The 24,164-nt window shown below is 43.6% G+C and overlaps 1 protein-coding gene across 20 annotated transcripts in view; it reads right to left on the bottom strand.

Annotated features, from left to right (window-relative positions):
• RAB27A (RAB27A, member RAS oncogene family) overlaps window positions 1-24,164 on the bottom strand; it is an 82,585-nt gene that overhangs the window by 54,763 nt on the left and 3,658 nt on the right. For 4 of the 20 annotated variants that reach the window (XM_081510264.1, XM_081510270.1, XM_081510256.1 and 1 more), the window contains exon 1: window positions 15,527-15,642. The exons of 2 other annotated variants lie outside the window; for them this stretch is intronic. The gene's annotated coding sequence lies outside the window, so the exon portion shown is untranslated. Of the gene's footprint in view, window positions 1-2,591; window positions 2,653-3,186; window positions 3,266-15,217; window positions 15,643-24,164 lie in introns of those variants that run through there. 14 more of the 20 variants (XM_081510265.1, XM_081510272.1, XM_081510260.1 and 11 more) reach the window with 6 other exon arrangements.

The following is a 24,164-nucleotide window of genomic DNA, read 5'->3' as shown; positions in this document are numbered from 1 at the left end:
CACTCCAAGTGTGACTGAAGACTCCACTGATGCAATCTATAAAACCTATCACCAACCTGCAGAACTGTGAGCAACTGAAAAAGCCTGAACATAACCAGTCTGACATTATCTGGTAAAAGAACACCTCTGGGCCACAGACCGATAGCTCCTGTCAGATCAGCAACAGCATTAGATTAGAAATAAAGTGCACGATAAATGTAATGTGCTTGAATCATCCTGAAACCATTTCCTTCCCCCGCCCTGCTCCATGGAAGAAGAGTCTTCCACCAAACCAGTACCTAATACCAAAAATGTTGGGGACCACTGCTCTAGAATTTGGAGAATAATTTAGTAAGGGAAAATACCAAAATGTTTAAATCCCACATGAAAATTCATTACAGTTAGCCTATTCTAAATTACAGTAGAAGTTGAGGAAAGTTTGATATTAGCACTTCTCAATCTTCAATCCCTAGGAGTCTCCCAGGGATTTTTTGTTAAAATGCTAATTCTGATTCAACAGGCCCAAGTAGAGCCCAGGATTTCTGCATTTCTAAATAGCACCCAAGTGATACCCAGGTAACAATGATGTTCCTAGTCCTAGAACTACACTTTGAGTAGCAAGTAAAACTTCGACAACCCCCTTTTTCATAGAATTGTATTAGTCTTCCCCTTAGAGCAACACCACCTTTTTATGACCCCTTTGCATTGAAAGTTTTCTCCAGTGTCTTTCAGGCTTCAGGATAAAGAAAGCACACTAAATACATTTAGTTCTATGACCTCTCAAACTAAAACCTTATAAAGCAACTACACTCCAATAAAGATTTTAAAAATAAATATAAGAGCTTTATAAACTGTAACATTTTATATTGACTTATAGAAGTTATCTTTGCTAACTGCATGCTGTGTGGTGTTTCTGTCTCTTGAAAGATGGATTGGTTTAAGTATATATGCAGTGATGTGCTGGGGAAAAAAAAAAGAAAGTAGATGAACAAGAGGTAATTGATTAGCAGACTCAGGAAACCAGACTCCTTATCTGCCAGTAGAGAAACACGAGGAGCAACTCATCACATCACAGAATCTCCAGAAAGGGCTTAGGCAGTCAAAGCCCCAATACCTCTGGGGGAGGGGAGAGCATAAAGTGAAGCTAAAATAATGGAAGTCTGTTTACACCCCCAAACCCCAGCCTTGCCAGCCTTGTTACTCCTCCAGCTCCAGAAGAAGTCGAACGTCTATTCTCCAGAGAGAGTAAAACTCCAAGAATCAAACTCTCAGGGGGTCTCTGAGTCATACCAACTTTAGTGGAGGCAGGGGAGGCACTGAGAAGTTGCATAGTATTAATAAATATGAAGACACCTCCACCCCACACCTACATGCTGGGCTTCCAAAAGGCAGGCATACTCCACAGGCAAGTGGTTCAAGTCATCTTCTCAGGAGACTGCCCAACCCAGGAGGGAAGCCTACACATAAATAGGATCCCATGACATACTGAGCTAGCTACAACTATAATGTAACTGTTGGGAGAAGGAGGAGATGGAAATCTTATGCATGTGTGGTCGGGGTGGGTGGAAAAACAAACTAAAATTTTCTTTTTCCATAGTAACGCATCAATAGAAGATGCATAAAACTGAAAAATCAATCATACAGAAGTACAAGTACGTCAGTTGAGATAGAGGACACAACAACCAGCAAGTGTCAACTCATTGCAAGAACTGAAAGCAGTTGACTCTGGGGAGCAGGAAATAAGCCACGGGCGGAGATTCTGATGACTTCTACTAACAGTCCTTGCAGAACTATGCCCTGATAAAATTTTTTTAATTAATTAATACAAAAAGACATGTAATGTCCAACCTTAAAGTTTTTTTCCGCCCCCTTTGGATGATTCAGGCCATCACAATAAACACCACTAATGTGGGCTACACCTCCAGGATCTAAGGCCTACATGGAAACAGGATGCTGAGGATCTGGGCCCTGGACTCAGGCTGCCTGGAACTGAATCCCAGCTTTACTACTCACAGGCTGTGTGACCTTCACCAAGTTACCTAACTTCTCTGTGCTTCAGTTTCTTTATTGGTGGAACAATAGGATTATTTTGTAAAAATGAGTCATGTTATACTATAAAGTGCTTAAACAGTGTTTGGCACCTAGTACATGTTCAATAATAGCTGCTCTCTTTTAAGGTATGTTTGCCACTATATTAAAGCCTCCTGACACTGTATTGATCTTGTCTTTTATTAGTTTATATTTCATTCTCCCTGCCTTCACCTTCTCTGTCAGCCAGCCAGCTGTCCCTCACCACAGTAATCAGAGTGCCTTTCCAGGGTCACTCCTCCCCCCACCAATGTGTAGCTTCTAACTGACAAGGCACCTGGAAACCAAATAATCAAGATCAGAATTATGTATGCAATGGAGAAAAATATGTACCACGAAGTGTTCTGAAGGTCTCTCTGTGAGACGAATCGGCACACTTCCATATATGTACTGTCTACCAGACAATTCAGAATGGTTTGGGCTTACTTCCTAGCCATCAACTGTAGGTCAGTGAGCTGGTGACACTCAGGGTAACTAACTATCCTCGTTTACCCGGGCCTGCTTTTTAGCAAAGCCTTGCATACCTGGAAACCCCAGTTCCAACACTGGTCGAATTACTCAATCCTTTTGAGCCTGTTTCATCAGCTGTAAAATGAAGGATAATATTTACTTTGAAAGTCTATTGAAGAGTAAATGAGAGAAAGTTCATATGATTCCTGACACACAGTAAGCTCACAATAAATGGCAGCTCTAGCTACTGTACTCAGTTACCTATTGGTATTACCAACTCTGATATCAGAGGCAAAATAAATTATCCTTAGAAACTTAACCTGTACCTTGATTATTTTCTTACCAGAAAAATAATTTACCTTATACACAGTGGATTCCAGGAAACTGAAAAGTTTGCTTTCCCAAATTTCCTTCCAACCTTTTCCTAATAATTTGTTTCAGGGACTAGGCCTTATTAAATAAATGTAATATTTCACCAATGATGACTTAGCCACTGGGCAAAGGCCTGAGAGGTTTCCACCAGCTTTGGATATATGCATTGTTTTCACTATGAGGATCCTGGGGTACTTAGCTAAACTTCTGGAGGAGAAATCACCATTCTAATTCACACACACACAAAAAAAGACATCAGGCATCACACCTGAAATTATTTTTAAATTTGCATCTTACTTTTTCCCTTCATAATGGCACCAAGTCATAGTCTCCTGATGGATTGACAGTTCATTCACTAAATATGTCCATTCTATGCCTGAAAAATATGGGATCGTATCATCAAACAGATGAAATGCCATTTCTTGCCTCAAAAGCTGAAGCAACTCAGTACTTGACAGATACTCATTTCAGCCTGGAGGAAATGGCTCACTTTGGGCAGTTCACCAACACATGGGTGAAGTTGTTACACGAAAAGTTGCACAATTTTGGGGTCGATAACTGAAAGGATCACAAGTTACTCAAAGCCAAAACATAGCCTGCAAACACCGAGGCAGCAGAGAGAGCAGGAACAGCCAGGCATATAAGAACCTTGTCTGGGGGCTTCCCTGGGGACCCAGTGAATAAGAATCCACCTGCCAATGCAGAGGACACTGGCTCGGGAAGATTCCACATGCCTCAGCATTAACTAACCTGGTGTGCCACAACTACTGAGCCCGTGCTCTAGAGGCCTGGAGCTGCAACTACTGAGTCCAAGTGCCCATGAGCCAGCAAGTTGCAACTACTGAGCTCAAGTGCTTCAACTACTGAAGCCTGTGCTCCTAGAGCCTGCGCTCTGCAACAAGAGAAGCCACTACAATGACAGCCCAGGCACTGCAACTAGATAGTGGTCCCCACTCTTGACAACTAGAGAAAGCCCACGTGCAGCAACGAAGACCCAGTGCAGCCAAAAATAAATAAATAAAGCAGTGTGTACATGTCAAGAAAAAGCTCTTTCTCTGTACGAGCTCCCAAGCTTCTTTCTCCATGCTCATATTTTTTCCCCATCCAGTGCCCAAGGTCTGTGAGCACAAAACACTGGCAAACCACAGAAACTCTGAGGAGCCTTGAGAGACATCTGGTCCAACTACTGAAGCAAGAGTGAATGGATCCAGGAGAGAACCTTCTCCAAGTATGGTCTGATGCCCACTGGTAGCAGAATCACCTATAGTACCTGATGAAAATCCAAAGTCCTGGGTTCCATCAGGCCCCTGAATGAGGCCCTCTGGGAAGGCAGTGAGGGAATCTGCATTAATAACAAGATTTTCCAAAGGATTCCCAATTATGTATGAAAAGGTTGGAGAGCAACTGCTCTAGGGAGACAACAGATAGCAAAATGCACAACCATAGCTGGGCAAATAACTCTTGTTTAACCTCCACCAGCCTCAGATTCCAAATCTATAAAATAGGGATAATAATACCTACACAGCAGGATGGTTGAGAATGATGTGAGAATTAAACAAGACAAGTAATAGCTTCCAACACACAGCTTCACACGCAGCAGGTGTAAGTATTAATCTACCCTACCTTGTGTAGCGGACTAATGAAGATTTATAACAAAAGTCCCTATTTTGAGCAACTGTTACCTAGGAAACCAGATGGCTAGCGTAAGTTAAGGCCTCCATGTTAATGAGTCACCAACTAAAAGGCCGAGGCCAGCAGCTTTAACCACTGGCTGGGTTGTAAAAAGTACAAGCTTCAGTGGGCATGAGAATCTCCTGGATGGCTTGAAAAAAACAGCCCACTGGGCCATCTCTGGAGTACAAAATCAGCAGTTCTGGGCTGCACTGAGAATTTGTATTTCTAAGTTCTTGGGTGGTGTTGGTCTCGGAACCACACTTTGGTCATCACCATTAAACTCAAACTGATCTGACACCTTGTAATAAAAAAGGACAGCAACGCTAGATGCATTTCCTGTTTGACATCAGACTGGTTAGTTACATGTCAATAAAGAAAAAAGTAATACACCCACAATTTCCGAGGCAGCCGCACCTCTGTCCCTGAGAATCTTTCTCACTACATTTTTGAATGGTGCAGAAAGAAGGCTGGGAGACTTGAGTGCCATCTTCCAGCCGCTCAGGTGGGTACCCCTGAGTGAGACACCTGATCTCTTTGAGCCTCAGTGTACTCACCTTGGGACAGAGGTGGGCTTGGTCACTGGTTCCCAAACCTGGTGGTGCACCATCCATCCATTACTACAGCAGCATTTTAGATAAAACATGAATTCCCTAGCCCTAAAGCCAAGCCTAACAAATTAGAATCTCCTAAGAAGAGACTGAAAAACATGTGGTTTTGCATATGTTTTAAATAAAAGCTCCCTATGTGATTTTTGGGCTTCCCTGGTAGCTCAGCTGGTAAAGAATCTGCCTGCAATGCAAGAGACCTAGGTTCAACCCCTGGGTTGGGAAGATTCCCTGGAGAAGGGCATAGCAACCCACTCCAGGATTCTTGCCTAGAGAATCCCCATAGATAGAGGAGCCTGGCAGGCTGCAGTCCATGGGGTCACAAAGAGTCGGACCCATCTGAGCAACTAAGCATAGCACAGCACATGTGATTTTCACGGGCAGCCAGTTCTGAGCAACTATCCCCAGGGTGATCTTTCAGGCCCCTTCCAGCACTAAAGCCTGGATCTTTTGATTTCTAAGCCCCTATGCCAGAGTCTGTGCTTACCAAGTAGCTTTGTCCTATTTTATTTGTTTCCCACAGAGTTCCTTCTAGAGGATCTGAATACATTCGTCTTCAAAGAAAAGAAACTAGTCTGCTTAACACTTAAATTTTTCTCATGTATCAAACTGATATTTAGGTTTTAATTTTAAAAAATAAAGTCCAATGCTTAACAGCACAAAACAAAAAACCCAGTCAAAAACTTGGCAGAAGACCTAAATAGACATTCTTCGAAAGAAGACACACAAATGGCCAAGAGGCACATGAAAAGATGTTCAACATCGCTAATTATTAGAGAAATACAAATCAAAACTACAATGAGCTGTTACCACACACCGCTAGAATGGCTGTTATCAAAAATTCACAAGCAATAAATACTGAAGAGGGTGTGGAGAGAAGGGAATCCTCCTATATTGTTGGTGGCAATGTAAACTGGTACAGCAAGTATGGAGAACAGTAGGGAGGTTCATTTAAAAATAGAGTATCCACTCCTGAGCATATATCCAGAGAAAAACATGATTCAAAAAGTTACATGCACTCCAGTGTTCACTGCAGCACTGTTTACAACAGGCAAGACATGGAAGCAATTTAAACATCCATCGACAGAGGAATGGATAAAGATGATGTGGTACATATATACAATGGAATATTACTCAGCCATTAAAAAGAATTAAATAATGCCATTTGCAGCAACATGGATGGACCTAGAGATTGTCATACTCAGTGAAGTCAGACAGAGAAGGAAAATATACGACATCCCTTATATGTGGAATCTAAAAAGAAATGATACAAACAAACTTACAAAACAGAAAGAGACTCTCATCAGGCTTAGAGAATGAACTTATGGTTGCCAGGGGAAGGATGGGGAGAAGGGTTAGATGGAGAGTTTGGGACAGACATGTACACATTGCTATATTTAAAATGGATAATCAGCAAGGACTTACTATACAGCACATGGAACTCTGCTCAATGTTATGTGGCAGCCTGGATGGGAGGGACGTTTGGGGGAGAATGGATACATACTCCCTTCTATGTTCACCTGAAACTATCACAACATTGTTAATCAGCTATACCCCAATACAAAATAAAAAGTTTAAAAACAATTTGGTCACAGCAGGGGAGAGAGAAGGTAGGAAGACTTTAGAGAGTAGTATTGAAACATATATATTACCATGTGTAAAATAGATAGCCAGTGGGAATTTGCTGTACGATTCAGGGAACCCAAAGCTGGTGCTCCGAGACAACCTAGAGGAGTGGGATGGGGAGGGAGGGAGGAGGGAGGTTTAAGAGGGAGGGGACATGTGTATGCCTGTGGCTGATTCATGTTGATGGATGGCAGAGACCATCACTATACTGTAAAGTAATCATCCTCCAATTAAAAAAAAATTAGTAAAAAGTGTAAAAACAACAACAAAACATAAAGTCCAATGTAGGAAACAATAGGAATTAACACAGGCCAAGCAATCTTCTCTCACACCAACTTCCTAGTTACCTGCTCTATCATTCATTCACTATCACCTTAAGCATCTCCCACGTGCCAGGCATTATTTTAGGTGACAAGTATCCAGAATTTCACAAAACAGAGTCCCTGCTGTCACAGAGAGAACAATTAGCAGAGAGAGATAGATAACGTTAACATAGATATAAAATAATTTCAAATAGTAAGAAGTCCTGTGAAGACCATAACGTATAATAGGATAGAGGCTGACTAAAGACTACTTCCAACAGAGTGATCAGGGATTACTCTGCTGCCAAGGGACCACCCAGATGAGAATCTAGAGAAAAGAATTGTGGGCAAGTGCAGATGCTCTGAGTAAGGTAAGAGGTTGGCGTTTTTAAGGAATAGAAAGGAAGGAGGCGCAGGGATGAGCTGAGGACAAGGAGGCCAACAGGGCTCAGATCATGGAGACACTTACAGATCATGGTTAGAACGTTTGGATCTTACACCAACCAGAGTGGTAAGTGACTGAGGAATTTCAAACAGAAGAAGGATATGATCTGATTTACATTTTTAAAAATATCACTGGCTTTGCATGAGGAATGGGTTACAGGGAGGCGGGGGTAGCTAGAATGAGACCAGAAAAACAGCTGTACAGGCAGGAAACAATGGTGGTCTTTAACTGGCAGCTAGCACATAGCCATAGCAGATGCTCAGACATTTCTGGACTGCTTTAACATAGGTGAAAATCATTACTATATTTGTTTCACTTCCTGTGATACTTCACAGGAGTCCAAGGGAGAGACACTGCTGGTTACAATTAAGAAACATTAGCACAGGGGCATAGAAAGAACCAGCAGACTTGTCTTCTGGAACCCTCTCTGCCATCAGTTTGTCATGTGACTGTGGGCACAGTTCTGAATCTGTCAGATGGAGGAGAGGCTGGGCTCCCTGGTTTCTAAGATGCCCACCAGCCCTTAAATTACATGATGCTGTAAGTGTAACAAGTGAGGCTTCCTTATCTGAGTGGCAAGAGGGGCTGCTGACTCAGGGTTGGGGTTTCTGCCGTTGACTTTGAATCTCCCAGAAAGGCTCTAGCTAAGCAGGAAATGGGGTTTCCATGAAGAAACTGTCCAGTCTTGCTATTTCCTTGGGAAACTCTGGGATCTGGGGCACCTCTAGTACAAGGGTATAGTGATCAGCTGGGACTCTGTGGAGCAGACACTCCCAGGCATCTGAGAGCCTGTTGTGCTGGGGGCCCCGTCTCTGAGGAATTCAGGGGCCAAGCCCTCCCTGAGGACTTGCTGGCAGCCTTCCACCTGCACTCAATCACACGGCAGCCAGGCCACCACCTGGCTCCTGCTTCCTACTGGCAGACTGTCCCCACACTGTCCACTCCCCTCACATGGCCCACCAGGCACCTTGGCGAGGACCTAACCCCGCGATCCCTAAGGGCAGGGCCCTCAACCCTAACTGCCCGTCAGAATCCCCAGTGCAGATGTAAAATGCATACCCATGGATGTAAAATACATACACATAGATATAAAATCCACACAAATAGAGATGCCTGGGCCCTACCCCATATCTGATGACTCACTCAGAATTGGGGGTAAGGGAGAGGTTAGAAAGACCACAGAAGTGGAGTTAGGCTTAGTTCACTTTACATGATGGAGAGAATGTGGACTTCAGGAAACTGCAGGCGAGAGAGGTTCCACAACATGTCTGACGCAGGGTTTCTCTGCCTTGATCCACTGACATGGTGGGCAGGATGATTCTTTGTATTAGGGGCTGTCCTGTGCACTTTGGGGTGTTTAGACACATCCTAGGTCTCTTCCCACTAAATACCAGCAACTCCCCAGGTATGGCAACCAGCCACATCTCCAGATGCTGCTCAATGCCCCCTTGAGGAAGAAGGAGCTGAAAACAGCCTAATTAAGAACTGCCAGTGTAATACCACTTAGTTAATCACTGGCAAAGTTAGAAACTAAAAACCAATCCACTAGTTCCTGGCGGAGTTGTTTCCTCCACACTGAAGCAGGAATTCTGGAAGACAAGGCTGAGTCACCCCCCGAGGAAACACCACAACCCGCTCTGCGGCCCTCTGTGCCAAAGTGGAGTGGGGCGATGAAGAGCTGACCTTGTCCCTGACAAAGGAAGTCCAGCCTGGAATGAGCAGCAGCTGGTCTGGACACGTTTGGTCTCTACCATCTGATTGGAAGGACAGCACCTTATCTTTTCAAGGGCTGCCAGACCTCTTTACTCATCCCTGGGGTTGCTCCCTTGCAATGGTGAGATTCATTATGAAAATGAATCACACTGCAGGAAACAAAGAAATCCTGACTGCACCCTTGGATTATATTTTAAAATTCTCAGGTATCTCAAATGGACATTAAGTCAAGACCTATTTCTGCATGTCTCATTCCTTCCTGTATTAGAACTAATACAGCAAGAAAAATAATAATAAAAAAACCTTACCATAAGCTTCCGTTAGCTGATTGAGGCCCTGTTTTTGTGTCAAATGATACAAATACATAGGTGATAAGTAACCAGCCATATGCAGATAAGACTCAACCAGCTGCCCACATGGTGGGATCCGAGCAAGATAGATGAGCAGCAGTTAATAAGAATGAACAGATTTTTCAGTCTCTTGGCAACCAATTTTATTATTATGCTTTGACCTGGCAGCTGGTAAGGCTTTATATGAATTAATCAAATGGCTATGAAAAAACAGGATTAGTGGCTTTGAAATATGGTATTCTTGCAGCAGTCAGAGGAAGGATATTTTTTTCTAAGGCCACTTTCTTAAATAAGTACAGATAACTTTAAAACAGTAAGCAAACTGTGTTTTAAAAGAACACATCTCTAAAGAGGAAGTCACAGGGACACCTATCTACTGCCTCGATCCTTACCACATATCTTCCATATCTGTTCCACCAAATTACAAGAGGACACGGAGTGTCAAAGGACTAGGCCACTCAAAGCAGGCACCCTTCAGTGAGACAATACTTGGTGGTTGTGGAATTATTCTCAGCAAGTCCTCCTGAATCAAAGCATCTTAGAGTAAACACTCAAAGAGGATGAGAATAATAACCAGAACTTAGAAGGAATAAAAACACATGCAAAGATGGGATTTCTGGCATCACTACGGGAATACAACCAGTGGTGGCTTTCAATGGCCCTGCGGTTCTCAGAGAAAAGTCAAGCGTGTCCTTGAGGATGGCTTTGCCTGCTACATAGCAGATCTAAGTATCAGAAGGACAGCAGGACAGTAAGGCAATCATGGGAGGGTGACAACAGAAGTGATTAAAGATTAGCATGAAAACATAAGCAACTTACATGTGATCTCTTAAGGGAAGATTTTGTGCAGCAGACTAACCACTGGACCCAGAGTTCCAGTTCCAGCTCTGCCACTAACTGTGTGATCTTAGAAAATGACAACACCTCTGGAGAAAAATTTCCTTCACCACAAAACACTAGAGGAAAATGGAATCTTCTCCCACTGTCTTCTAATTCTAATAATCCCTCTCCTTCCTAAGATGGACACATGTGCAATTATCAAAATGAGCCATAGCTCAGTTATTCTGCGGACATTATCATGATCAACGCACTTCCTACCCAAAAACATAAGTTTACCAGACCAGAGTTACCAGATTAAATCCAAGACATCAGTTAACTCTGCCACTCATAGAAAAAAAAAAAAACAAATTTTTTAGTATAAGTGTGTCCCATGTATTGCATGGGGCATACTTATAGTAAAATATTATTTGTTGTTCATCCAAAATTTTTTTTAAATCTGGCACAGTACCTCTGACCCCACATTCAAAGTATAATTTCAGCTCTCAAAAGTCTGATTTCATACAGGTGAGTGGTTCCAAGTGTGACTGAAGCACTAAATGTGAGGCCTTCTCATGGGTGACATACATACACAGAGGCAAAAAATAAAACAAAAGCAGGCAAGTAAGAATGACTTGCAACATTTGTTTTGAGTAGGTGAGGCATTAAATTTTATTAAACAGTGAGTAGAATATCAACGTTAGTAGATCTCAATCATACAGGGAAAAGAATGTGGTATACTGCCTGACCAGCCAGGAGGCCAAAACAAGATGGATGGAATAAGATGGATGCTCACAGCTCCACACCTCTCACCTTCTGGACACAGAATTAATTGCAAACCTTTTATCTCTTCCTCCAACTCAGTGCTCCTGTCTGCTCCCAAGATAATCAGCTTAAGGCAAAAAAGTGAAGTCACTCAGTCGTGTCCGACTCTTTGCGACCCCGTGGACTGTAGCCTACCTGGCTCCTACGACCATGGGATTTTCCAGGCAAGAGTACTGGAGTGGGTTGCCATTTCCTTCTCCAGGGGATCTTCCCTACCTAGGGATCGAACTTGGGTCTCCCGCATTGCAGGCAGACGCTTTACCCTCTGAGCCACCAGGGAAGCCCAAACCAGACCATAAACTGGAACTTCCTGACTACAAGGCAGAGGAGTAAATATGATCCAAGAGAAACCTCCATGCAGCATATAAAGCGAAGGCAGTGAAAGGGAAAAATTCCTCTCTTCAGAAGGCAACCTTGTTCTAACAATAACAAGACAATCTTGCTGCGTAGGAGCTCACAATTCATTTGTTTTTTAAATTGTGGGCCACTTTTTTAAATATATAATTTTATTTTATTTATTTTTGGCTCCAAAGCACAGGCTCAATAATTATGGCGCACAGGCCTAGTTGCTTGGCAGCATGTGAGATCCTCCTGGACCAGAGATCGAACCCCCATCTCCTGCATTGGCAGGCAGATTTGTTACCACTGAGCCATCAAGGAAGCCCATGAGCCAGCTTTATTGAGGTATAATTGACATATAACATTGTAAGATATTTAAAGTATACATCACAGTGACTTGACATACACATACATTTGGAAGGGATTCCCCCACCTATCAAGTTAACTAGGGCTTGCATTATTTATACCCACACACATATACATGCCATGGGTGTAAAAATAATCCTTTTCATAGTTTGTAGTGAATATATAGATATGGCACATTCCAAGATAAGTTTAACAATGGAAGGCTGGTTCAACTTTTAAAATACCACAGTGATTAGTACACTCTCTGGGCCAGTTAATTCAATTCTCAGTGAGAAAGGTCAGCAGGAAACCTCTCTCAACTCTAGCCAATACTGCTTTATCAGAAACAGCAGAATGAGGTGGACAAAAACAAGATACTTAACATCTATAGGCTGAGAAAAATTAAATATATGGACTAGAGGTTTCTAATGATGAAAACAAATCCAAGTTTATTCATTAACTTATGGGCACATTCAGCAAGAGTTTATTGAGCACTTCTATTGTCTATGATAGCTTGCAGTGCAGGAATCACAAAGGAGATGAAGCCATGCTCTGCCTCCAGGATATTACAATCTCATCATGGAAATAAGGCCACATATGCATAATCAGTTGACAGTCTGAAGTCATTATGCAATTAAAAGTCAAAATGAGTCTCATAATTGGCAATTTCAGTTAGAAGCCAGAGAAAGATTAAATTCACTGCACTGCAGAATATTCATCAGGAAATGAAACTCCATTTTCTCAAATTTCCAAGGAATTTTACTCTCCCTAGATCAGCACAAGAAACCAAATCACTAGAGACAGGTGCTGAAGGCCTCCTCCCAGTCTGCCCAGGTCCTGCCCTCGGGAAGGACCCAAAATCCTCACCTTTCTGCTTGTGTGACCTTTCCCTTTCCAAGAAGAGTAAGAACATTCTCTCCAGGGAAAAAAGTGGATAGAAAAGGAGAGAAGGAGGAGTTGCTGGTGTAACTATGGACACTGCAAATGGGAAGGAAGAGTGAGAAAGAAATAGCAGAGTGATCCCCATTTCTCAGCTTCTCATTCCCTTTTCATTTACTCAACATGGTTTTTTTTAGGGTTTAATATGTGCCAGAAACCTTTCCAGGTGCTACCTCCACCAGAGCAAACAAGACAAATTCCTGACCTTCATGGAGCTTGTACTCTACCAGTGGGAGACAGATGTGTGTGTGCAATAACAAAGAGTGCTACAGATACTCTAAAGAAAAATGAGGTAAAGAGGAAGCAAATGTTGGAGTGGGGGGTGGGGGACGCTAATTTCGATGGGATGGGACAAGAAAGCATCTCTAAAGAAATGATTTGAATGAAATGAGTGAGTAAGCAGTGCAGACTTTTGAAGGAAGAACATTCCAGACAGAGGAAACAGCAAAGGTCCTGAGGTGCGGCTGAAGCCGAGTGAGAAAAGAGGGGAGTGATGGAAGATGAAGCCACACACCATGTAAGGGATTGCAGGTGACAGAGGTTTCCCTCTGGTATACCAAGCCACTGGTGAGTTTCGAGCACAGGAGTGAGTGACATAAATGGCTTCGGCAGCTTTGTTAAGACAAACCAGAGTGGTGAAGGTAGAAGCAGGCTGGCCCTGCAGGAGGCTTTTGAGTAATCCGGGTTGACAAACGAAAGGAACTTGGTGGGAGCAGTGAAAATGTTACAAAATGGTTCCCATCCTAGATATAGTCTCAAAGAGACCCAATGAACTCTGTGAGGGACTAGATGTGGGATATGAGAGAAAGAAAAGAATCAGGGGTGACCCTAGGGTGTTTAGTCTAAGCACCTGTAATAGTGAAGTTGCCATTAACTGAGAAAGGGGAGACTGAGGGAAAAGCAGGTTTGGAAGAGCAAAATCAAGAGTCTGGTTCCTAGAGACTGTTGCCCAATTCAACACCCTTACATCTGTTGTAAAATCAGGCAACAGCAATTGAGACACTGATCCTAAATTACATATGGAAATTCAAGGGACCCAGAATAGCGAGAACAGCTCAAAAAAGAAAAACAAGGTGGGAGAACTCACACTTCCTCATCTCAAAACTTATCACGTACATAGCTAATAAAGAAGAGAGTATGATACTAGCATAAGGATAGACATACAGCTCAATGGAGTAGAACTGAGAGTCTAGAAATAAACCCTCACATTTACTGTCAATTTATTCTCAACACAGGCACCAACAGTATTCAAAGGGGAAAAAATACTCTTTTCAACAAATGGTGCTGGGAGAACCTGATGTCCACATGCAAAAAATTGTTAAGACTCCTACCTCACACCATGTACAAAATTAACTTAAAGCAAGCTAAAGATGGTAATATAAGAGCTAAAACTAACAACTCTTATAAGAAAACATAGGCATAAATCTTCATGACTTTGGATTGAGCAGTGCTTTCTTAGATTTGACACCAAAAGCACAGCAACAAAAGAAAAAATTAGTTATAATACTTCACCAAAATTAGAAAAATCAAGGCAGGTCATGGAAATTAAGGAAGGGAGGGAGTAAGGAAGAAAGAATAAAGGAAAGGAAGAAAGTGGGCATGAAAACTAACATAAAATACAGATCTCAGTCAAGTTTTTTTCAGCACTACATTAATCTTTCTTTACTTGTAACCATCTGCAAAAATTCTGTATTCCAGACTGTGTTTTCCCCCTAGAACAAGTTTCTAAGAAGGCATAAATAAATCAATAAAACAGGAACAGTGGAGCACCAACAAACTAAATCACCAATAATTATAGAAACTTTATACAGCATAAGAGGATACCCCCAACCTCTGAATGATGAGCCAATCCCAAAGTAAGAATCCATCCAGTAGGGGAAAATAGCTGTTAGCCCACAGAAGACACGTGAGACAGAGGATCTAACAGGTGATGCTGAGGCCATGCAGGTGGCCCGCAGGAGCCAAAATGATGGGAAGGCAAAGTCAAGGGCTCACAAGATTTCCTTCACTTCAGGCCTGACTTTGCTTAATCCGTGATCTATTGGGACAGAGACAAAAGCTTTGGCAAGAGTTACCGAAACCTGTCATCATATCAGCTCTACCGCCAGTCAAGACAGAAGGGCCTGACTGCCTGGTAGGGTTTTCTGTCTGACTGGGAGGGAAGGGCGAGGACCCTCTCCCACCCAGATAGTTTGCCGTCCAGACCCCGCCCAACAAAGGTGTCAAGACTTTAAATCATTCAACTGACAAAACGGGAGGAAAGAACTAGAGAGGCCGTGCAGGAGCCTCCTCTCCTGCCTGAGAAGTTTCCTTCCTCCCACCCCGCCACCTCCATGCGGCCCTTAGTACCTGGATGCCGCCGGGAGGTTTCCTCAGCCCCATCCCAACCTGGAACTCCACATAACCGGCACCTCGCCCAAGATGACCCCCAAGCTCGCGATTGTCACCGTGGCGTTCGTGCTGAGGGCCTGGGAGAAGCAAAGCAGCTTCTCTGGTGGGCTCTGCCTCCCAGAGAGCGGAGAGGAGCTGCAACCCCAACACCCGGCCCCAGGGCCAGACCCTCAGCTCGCCCGCTTTGTCGCGCAGCCCCGCGGGCTGACCGGAGCCTCCCGGCGGCCGGACCCCGAGCGCGCCTCCCAGCCCGCGCCTCCGCCTCACCTGCTCCACCCGCGGTCCCCACGCCGCTCTGCCTCCGCGCGCGCCGCGTCCACCCGCTGCCGGTCTTTTTGGGTCCTTGGCGGGTATTTTCCGTCTGGCCCCACATCACTTCCCGTAAAGGAGCGCGAGGTGGGGGCGGGACCTCCTCCCCGCCCTCCACCTCCCGCTTCCTCCTGTCACTTCGGGGAGCACCCCCGCCAGACAGGGCGAGCGCGCCGCCCCCAGCCCCGCCGTACCTGCCCAGCAGGCCGACACAAAGTTCCCCACTCGCCTCTTTTAGCCCAAACTCGGTCTCCACTGTCCTTTCCTGGAAGGTGTCAAACCTTAAGGGGTTGTTTTCGTTTTGAGACACAGGGATGGCATTTAAAAACTGCTCCGGGATCGGGGCACTGCAAGGTATAGTTTGGTGCCTCTCGCCAAATCTCCACCCCCGAGGCCATTTTCTAAAGGTGTTTTTCAGGGCGTCAGTTTAGTGTCTGTCTCCGGTCGCCACAGGTGCTGAGCGGTTGCAAAGGCGGCCCTGAGGCCGACGGTTCCTGAGGCCCTAAGCGGGGGTCTGAGGGGCGAGCTCCCAGCTTGCAGTGACTGCCCACATTGTCTAGCTTCCCCGGGGGCCAGATCTGCGCTGGGCGTCCTGGCTCTGCCACTGTCCATCCGGCCCCGCCAGCTCCTCACTCAGGTAGCCGGGCATTGGTGTTCCTGGAGTGAGGGAAAGCTCTGGGATACTTGAGAATGACTGGATGTGACTGGGGCGGGATGGGGTGGGGGTGGGGGGGGTGGGCGGTCAGAAAGGGTAGTAAGTGGGGTAGTAAACAGGGTCTCTGCTCTTGAACAGTCTAGTTCAGATTACAAAATCTCTCTCATTTAAATTTCCAAGTATTAGAGCAATTCGTTAAAATTAAAAAAATACTTGAAAGACTAGCTCCTGTAGCGAGACATCTACGAGCCTCTGCTGCCCCCTAGCGGCTTCCCTTTCTCAGTGCCGACGGCTTTCTGTGGGCCGCTTGGACCTGTGGCTGAGGCAGCTTCAGGTAGGAAGCTTCAGGCCCTCAGGTTCTCACTAGAGGTGCCAAATTCCTCCTCCAGTGCCCGCAAGGTCTGAACAGTGACTTTTGGGGCTACCCCTGAGCTTTCACGCAAAGCACTTCTATTTATTTATTTATTTATTTATTTTAATTTTTGACCACATCAGGAGGCATCTGGGATCTTAGTTCCTTATCAGAGACCTTGCATTGGAAGAGTAGAGTCTTACCCCCTGGACTGCCAGGGAGGTCGCCAGGCAAAGCACTTCTCAACCAAATAATTCTACTTCTAAGCAAAGCAAAATGTTTGGAAGCCCTAGTTCACCGGCTCTTCCTATTGGTTCTATCTCACAGATTCTTCTTGCATCACAAATTCCAGCTGCCTCAAGGCCATCTGCCCAATTCCATTATCCTTTCAGTCTATAACTACTCATAGTTTACATTACAGTACAATGAGCTTCTCAGATTACTTTAAAAAGTTACATATAGGATGAACTATATGAAATTGCTAAATATGAATATTCATTTTAATAGTCCCAGGCAAATATAATGCAGTAATCGCAGAGTTAGGGATAACAGATTCACTATAGGGTGATGGTTTCAAGGGATATTCCTTAGAGAAAAGCCATCAAACTGTTGTCAGTGGAGGTTAAAACAGGGAAAGTAGTCCCGTGTTCATGTGTAGAGAAGTCTTAGGAGTCACTGAACAGCTAAGATCTGTTGGTTGGGGGCGGGGGCACCAACAATGCAACAACTGCTAATGGTTCCCATGATTCAAGGAGCGCTCAGCCCTCCCCACTCCTACAGCCAGCCAGGGCTGTCACCAGGAGTTCACCAGGCAGGAGATCAGAAAACAGCGATGCTGTGGCTCATACATCAGCCATTCTGTCATTTCATTCAGCAAGTCAAACACTGTTAGGTACTAGAGATGCAGTAGTAGACAAGGCAAACTGGTCCTTGCCCTCAGTGATCCAGTCCTCAAAGAGATCACGTTAACTTCTGTGCAGTGAGATAAGATCCTTGATAAGGGAAGTTGTTGTTCAGTGGCTAAGTCTGACTAATTGGAACACAAGTTAAGTGATATCAGATCAATACTTCCCAGAGACAAGTGATGTATAGATTAAGAAGGATGAAAAAGTGGGGAAGGTGGGGTGGTTTAGTTGCTAGGTCGTGTCCTACTCTTTCGACACCATGGGGTTTAGCCTGCCAGGCTCCTCTGTCCATGGGATTCTCCAGGCAAGAATACTGGAGTGGGTTGCCATTTCCTTCTCCAGCAGATCTTCCCCATCCAGGAATTGAACCAGGGTCTCCTGCATTGCAGGCAGATTCTTTACCAGTGGAGCTACAAGGGAAGTCCTGGGGAAGGTGAGAGAAGAGAATTCTAGGAAAAAGATCAGAAGAATGGCCTGGAGGCAAAAGAAAGAATGAGATATTGGAGCAACTAAAAGCTCAGAAAAGCTGAAAAAATGAGTGGAAGGAGCAATCAAAGAAACTGGAGAAATAAGCAGAGGTTGGGTAATGAAGGACCTTGGAATGCTTATAATGGCTAACATTTATTGACCATTTACTCTGAATCAGCCAATATGCTAAGAACTTTACATATATCACCTCATTTACTTCTCACAATTGCCCTATGAAATAAGCACTATTCTTCTCCCCATATTACAGATGAGGAAAAAGCACATTAAAGAGATTAAGCAACCTCACCAGTTTTACACAGCTAATAAGTGGCAAAGCCAGGACCAGAATTCACAATGCATTTTCTTAATGGCTATAAGGCTAAGAATTGGCTGGGAAGGCCAATTAGCATGCTGAAATCCAAGTGAGGGATAACAGTGATCTGGTTTAAGGGGATGGCCTTGAGGATGAGGATGAATAGACAGATACTTAGGAGAGTGAATCAAGAAGACTTGGTTGTAGGTGGGGAAGGAGAAGGAGGAATTCATAGAAATGCTCAGGTTTCTGGTTTGGGCAACTAGGAACCCCTAAGCAAAAGAAAGCAACAGGGAGGGAGACTGAAATAGACGATAATGAACAATTTCAGGACATTTCAACTCTGACATGCCAGCACCAGCAGAACATCCAAGTGAAACTCTTTAGTATGCAGTTGAAAATGCTGGTCTGAAACACAGAAGACATGAACTAGAGCTATTACCACTCAGATGTGAGAGGCATTGAGCTAGTCTAGAAAGGGCAAAAAGGGTACTTGGTGCAGAATCCAGAGGATTGCTCAGTACTTAAGGCACGGGCAGAGGAAATTCAAAAACGAATTTGAGAAAAGTGTATCCAGATGAAAACAAGAGAAAGTTGTTACAGAAACTGAGTAAATTAAACCTCAGTTAAGAGCTTGCTTGTTTTAACTGGGACTGTCAAAATATTTTTGTTTATAAGCTACATTAACAAAACTTACTTTCCAAATATGTCCACCGTGAATGTCAAAATATATTCTTAAGTATTGTGTATCTAGTTGTAAACTTGTTAAACTATAAATTATTTTCAGAAAATGCTCAAAAATAACACTTAATATTGGAAATAAACATTAAAAAAAACCAGGGCCAGCTGGAAAGGACTCCAAATGACCAAATTTGGAACAATTTGAACATAAAAATAGTGATCATTAGGGTTGGCTTCACGGCTATGCAACCAGAACACCACACAGGGCCCAGCACACAGAATTATATTGCTCTGTAGTCACCATCTTAAAATTTTCAATAATTTCATCTTTGAATTTGTGTCTTACAAGTGAAATCTGATGGCACAATGGCGCATGATGGAGGCTTGAAGCCTCTGTACATACATGGCTCCGACTCTTGCCACTGCCCACGCCTCTCTTCCTTGTCCTGAGAGAGACAATTCCTAGGTAGTGTCAACTACAAATATTGGCACTTAGCAAGAGCATTTGCCGTCTGCCATGGGAAGCAAAATGGCTGTCTGAGGAGGTCTTACAAATAGCTGTGAAAAGACAGGAAGCAGGAAGCGAAAAGCAAAGGAGAAAAGGAAAAATATACCCATTTGAATGCAGAGTTCCAAAGAATAGCAAGGAGAGATAAGAAAGCCTTCCTCAGCGATTAATGCAAAGAATTGGAGGAAAACAATAGAAAGGGAAAGACTACAGATCTTTTCAAGAGAATACACAGAAGAACTGAACAAAAAAGTTCTTCACAACCTAAACAATCATGATGGTGTGATCACTCACCTAGAGCCAGACATCCTGGAATGTGAAGTCAAGTGGGCCTTAGGAAGCATCACTATGAACAAAGCTAGGGGAGGTGATGGAATTCCAGTTGAGCTATTTCAAATCCTGAAAGATGACGCTGTGAGAATGCTGCACTCAATATGCCAGCAAATCTGGAAAACTCAGCAGTGGCCACAGGACTGGAAAAGGTCAGTTTTCATTCCAACCCCAAAGAAAGGCAGTGCCAAAGAATGCTCAAACTACTGCACAATTGCATTCATCTCACACGCTAGTAAAGTAATGCTCAAAATTCTCCAAGCCAGGCTTCAGCAATACATGAACCATGAACTTCCAGATGTTCAACCTGGTTTTAGAAAAGGCAGAGGAACCAGAGATCAAATTGCCAAGATCTGATGGATCATCGAAAAAGAGAGTTCCAGAAAAACATCTATTTCTGCTTTATTGACTATGCCAAAGCCTTTGACTGTGTGGATCACAATAAACTGTGGAAAATTCTGAAAGAGATGGGCATACCAGACCACCTGACCTGCCTCTTGAGAAACCTGTATGCAGGTCAGGAAGCAACAGTTAGAACTGGACATGGAACAACAGACTGGTTCCAAATACGAAAAGGAGTACGTCATAGCTGTATATTGTCACCCTGCTTATTTAACTTATATGCACAGTACATCATGAGAAACGCTGGGCTGGATGAAGCACAAGCTGGAATCAAGATTGCCGGGAGAAATATCAATAACCTCAGATATGTAGATGACACCACCCTTATGGCAGAAAGTGAAGAAGAACTAAAGAGCCTCTTGATGAAAGTGAAAGAGGAGAGTGAAAAACTTGGCTTATCAACATTCAGAAAACTAAGATCATGGCATCTAGTCCCATCACTTCATGGCAGATAGATAGGGAAACAGTGGAAACAGTGGCTGACTTTATTTTTCTGGGCTCCAAAACAACTGCAGATGGTGACTGTAGCCATGAAATTAAAAGACGCTTACTCCTTGGAAGGAAAGTTATGACCAACCTAGACAGCATATTAAAGAGCAGAGACATTATTTGCCAACAAAGGTTCGTCTAGTCAAGGCTATGGTTTTTCCAGTGGTCATGTATGGATGTGACAGTTGGACTATAAAGAAAGCTGAGCGCCGAAGAATTGATGCTCTTGAACTGTGGTGTTGGAGAAGACTCTTGCGAGTCCCTTAGACTGCAAGGAGATCCAACCAGTCCATCCTAAAGGAGATCAGTCCTGGGTGTTCACTGGAAGGACTGATGTTGAAGCTGAAATTCCAATACTTTGGCCACCTGATGCGAAGAGCTGACTCATTGGAAAAGACCCTGATGCTGGGAAAGATTGAGGGAAGGAGGAGAAGGGGACGACAGAGGATGAGATGGCTGGATGGCATCGCTGAGACGATGGACATGGGTTTGAGTGGACTCAGGGAGTTGGTGATGGACAGGGAGGCCTGGTGTGCTGCGCTTCATGGGGTCTCAAAGAGACACGATTGAGCAACTGAATTGAACTTACCAAACAAACCAATATTCTTTGAAAATTTCAAGGTCATAAAAGGTAATGACTAAGGAACAAGAATAAATTAAACCAAAGAACCATGAACTAAATTCAAATATGACCCTAAATTAGATCTTGGTTCAGAGAAATATTTTTGTCTTGTTCTAAAGGACATTAATGGGACTTAGTAGAATCCGAATGAAATCTGAGATTAGATAATAATATCCAATCAACCTTAACTTCCTGATCTTGATTATTACACTATAATAATAAATGAGAACATCCCTGCTTTTAGGAATAGCACATTGAAATATTTAGAGGTAAAGGGAATCATATGGGCAACTTATTCTGTTTTCAAAGGGTTTAGAAAAACAATAATGTTTGTGTGTGCATCATATGTAAGCACATATATACAGAGAGAAATTAAAGCAAATGTGGATAAATGTTAACATCTGTGGAACCTGGATAACAAGTATATGAAATTTTTTTATATTATTTTTGTACCTTTTAAGTATGAAGGTATTTCAAAATAATAGCTAAAAAAATTTTTTTAATTCTCTTCAGAAAAATCCCATAGGATCAAGTGGCCCCCTTGAAAACCTATCATTGTCTTGGCTTTCCCTCTTTAACTTTCTTGTTCTCCCTATCTCGCCCTGCTGACCTTGGAGTCAGAATAATGGATTTGTGATAAGACTGCAGAACCGCCACCTGCTGTTACTTGAAAGGCCCTGATGAGGCTCCTTTCACTGAGGCACTGGTCAGGAGGCCACTGACACGGATATCCTTTATGAGCTGAGACTGACAGAAGATGCTGCAACAGGACTCCCAAGTTAGAAATAAAAGAATTTACAAGTGGCAAAGGTCTGATGGCAAGTCATAACTGCTAAAATGGGAAGCCAGGCTGGAGGGCAACCAGGGTGTCTTGACTTGATAGCATACAGGGATCTATGCCAACAGCTTAAAAGTTCACCGTATTCTGAAGGAAAAGATAGATAGGTGTTATTGTTTTGGGGAGAGAAAGGGGTGTTTCTTGAGTCATATTTTTAAAAGAAAATTAAGAACTAGTGAGCAGAAGGCTGTTGGTTTTCACACTGGCAATCAAGATCTTTTACCAGTTTCCTAAGTCATTCCATAAATTTAGACCCAATGATTAAAGAAGCTGTGTTTACCTGAGGAAGGACTCCTCAATGCCACAAGAATCTACCATAAACTTTCCTCTGCTCCTACCAAGAGACCCAAGGCCTTTAACCAGGACAAAATTCAGATCCTGTTGACTGCATGATCTGAGGCTGGTACAAGGAAGCTCTAAATGCTACCACAGTCCCTCAGTTTAGAGTGCAGGGTCATTGGGGGTGGGATAAGATAAATGCAGGTTTACCCAAATTTGTTTTACAGGAACACTTTGTCATTCCTCCCCAAATTCAGGTCCATGGATAGGATATATAAATATATATATGTACACACACACACACACACACACACACACTCAGTAGCCGGCAGGGACCTCACATTAATCTTATAGGAAGAGCCGTGCCTTAGTTTATTCAGACTGCTATTAATAAATTCCACTAAATAAGTGGTTTAAACAACGGGTATTTTTTTCTCACGGTTTTGAAGGCTGAGGTGTACAAGATCAAGGGGCTGGCAGAGGCAGATTCAGTACATGATGAAGCCTCTTTTCCTGATTTGCAGACAGCCACCTTCTTGCTATATCCTTACATGGGCAAGAGAGAGAGCATGTCTCTGGTATCTTTTCTTTAAGGGCACTAATCTCATTGATGCTTTTAAACACAGGTGGCTCTGATGGTAAAGAATTTGCCTGTAGTGCAGGAAACCTGGGTTTGATTCCTGGGTTGGGAAGATCCCCTGGAGAAGGAAATGGCCACCCACTCCAGTATTCCTTCCTGCCTGGAGCATTCCGTGGACAGAGGAGCCTGATGGCCTACCATCCGTGGGGTCACAAAGAGTTGGACAGGACTGAGTGACTAACACTACTATTAATCCCATTGATAAGGGCTCCACCCTCAGGACCTAATTACCTCCCAAACGCCTGACCTCCAAATACCCTCACAAGGGGATCAGGGCTTCCCCCCATATGAATGGGGGGATGCATTCAGTCTATGCCACATGATTATTGTATAAAGAACCAACCGAAAGCCCCCGACTCTGCTTTCCCTGACTATGACAGCAAATTGGAAGCAATCGGAGAAGGCAATGGCAACCCACTCCGGTACTCCTGCCTGGAAAATCCCATGGACGGAGGAGCCTGGTAGGCTTCAGTCCATGGGGTCTCGAAGAATCGAACACGACTGAGTGACTTCACTTTCACTTTTCACTTTCATGCACTGGAGAAGGAAATGGCAACTTACTCCAGTGTTCTTGCCTGGAGAATCCCAGGGACGGGGGAGCCTGGTGGGCTGCCATCTATGGGGTCGCACAGAGTCAGACATGACTGAAGTGACTTAGCAGCAGCAGCAGCAGCATGCAAAGAATTGCAGACATTAATGCCACCTTCAAATATATGAAGGATATAGGGGTGGGGCATCTCCACATTGCCATTTAATTCACTTCTTTGGGCCTTGCAAAGACTAAACAGATGTTTTAGAGATGGATGGTGATGGTGGTCACACAGCAATGTGAATATACTTAATGTACTGAAATGTACTTAAAAATCATAAAAATAGTAAATTTTATGTTATGTATATTCTATACCACACACATATACTAGATGGATTATGGAAGAAAACAATGGACTACTCCAATGGCAGCTGCTACTCTGGAAGCAGTGGCTATTTTTTCTCCCCTCTCTGACAGTGTTTTTTTTTAATTTTATTTGGCTGCATGGGGTATTCACTGCTATGCACAGGCTTACTCTAGTTGCAAAAAGCAGGGTCTTCTCATTGCAGTGGCCTCTCATTGCAG

Source organism: Giraffa tippelskirchi, chromosome 7 (assembly GCF_054371585.1).
Source record: "Giraffa tippelskirchi isolate mGirTip1 chromosome 7, T2T-mGirTip1v1.2.pri, whole genome shotgun sequence".
Lineage (NCBI taxonomy): Eukaryota > Metazoa > Chordata > Mammalia > Artiodactyla > Giraffidae > Giraffa > Giraffa tippelskirchi.
This window is presented reverse-complemented; position numbering and strand designations above follow the sequence as displayed.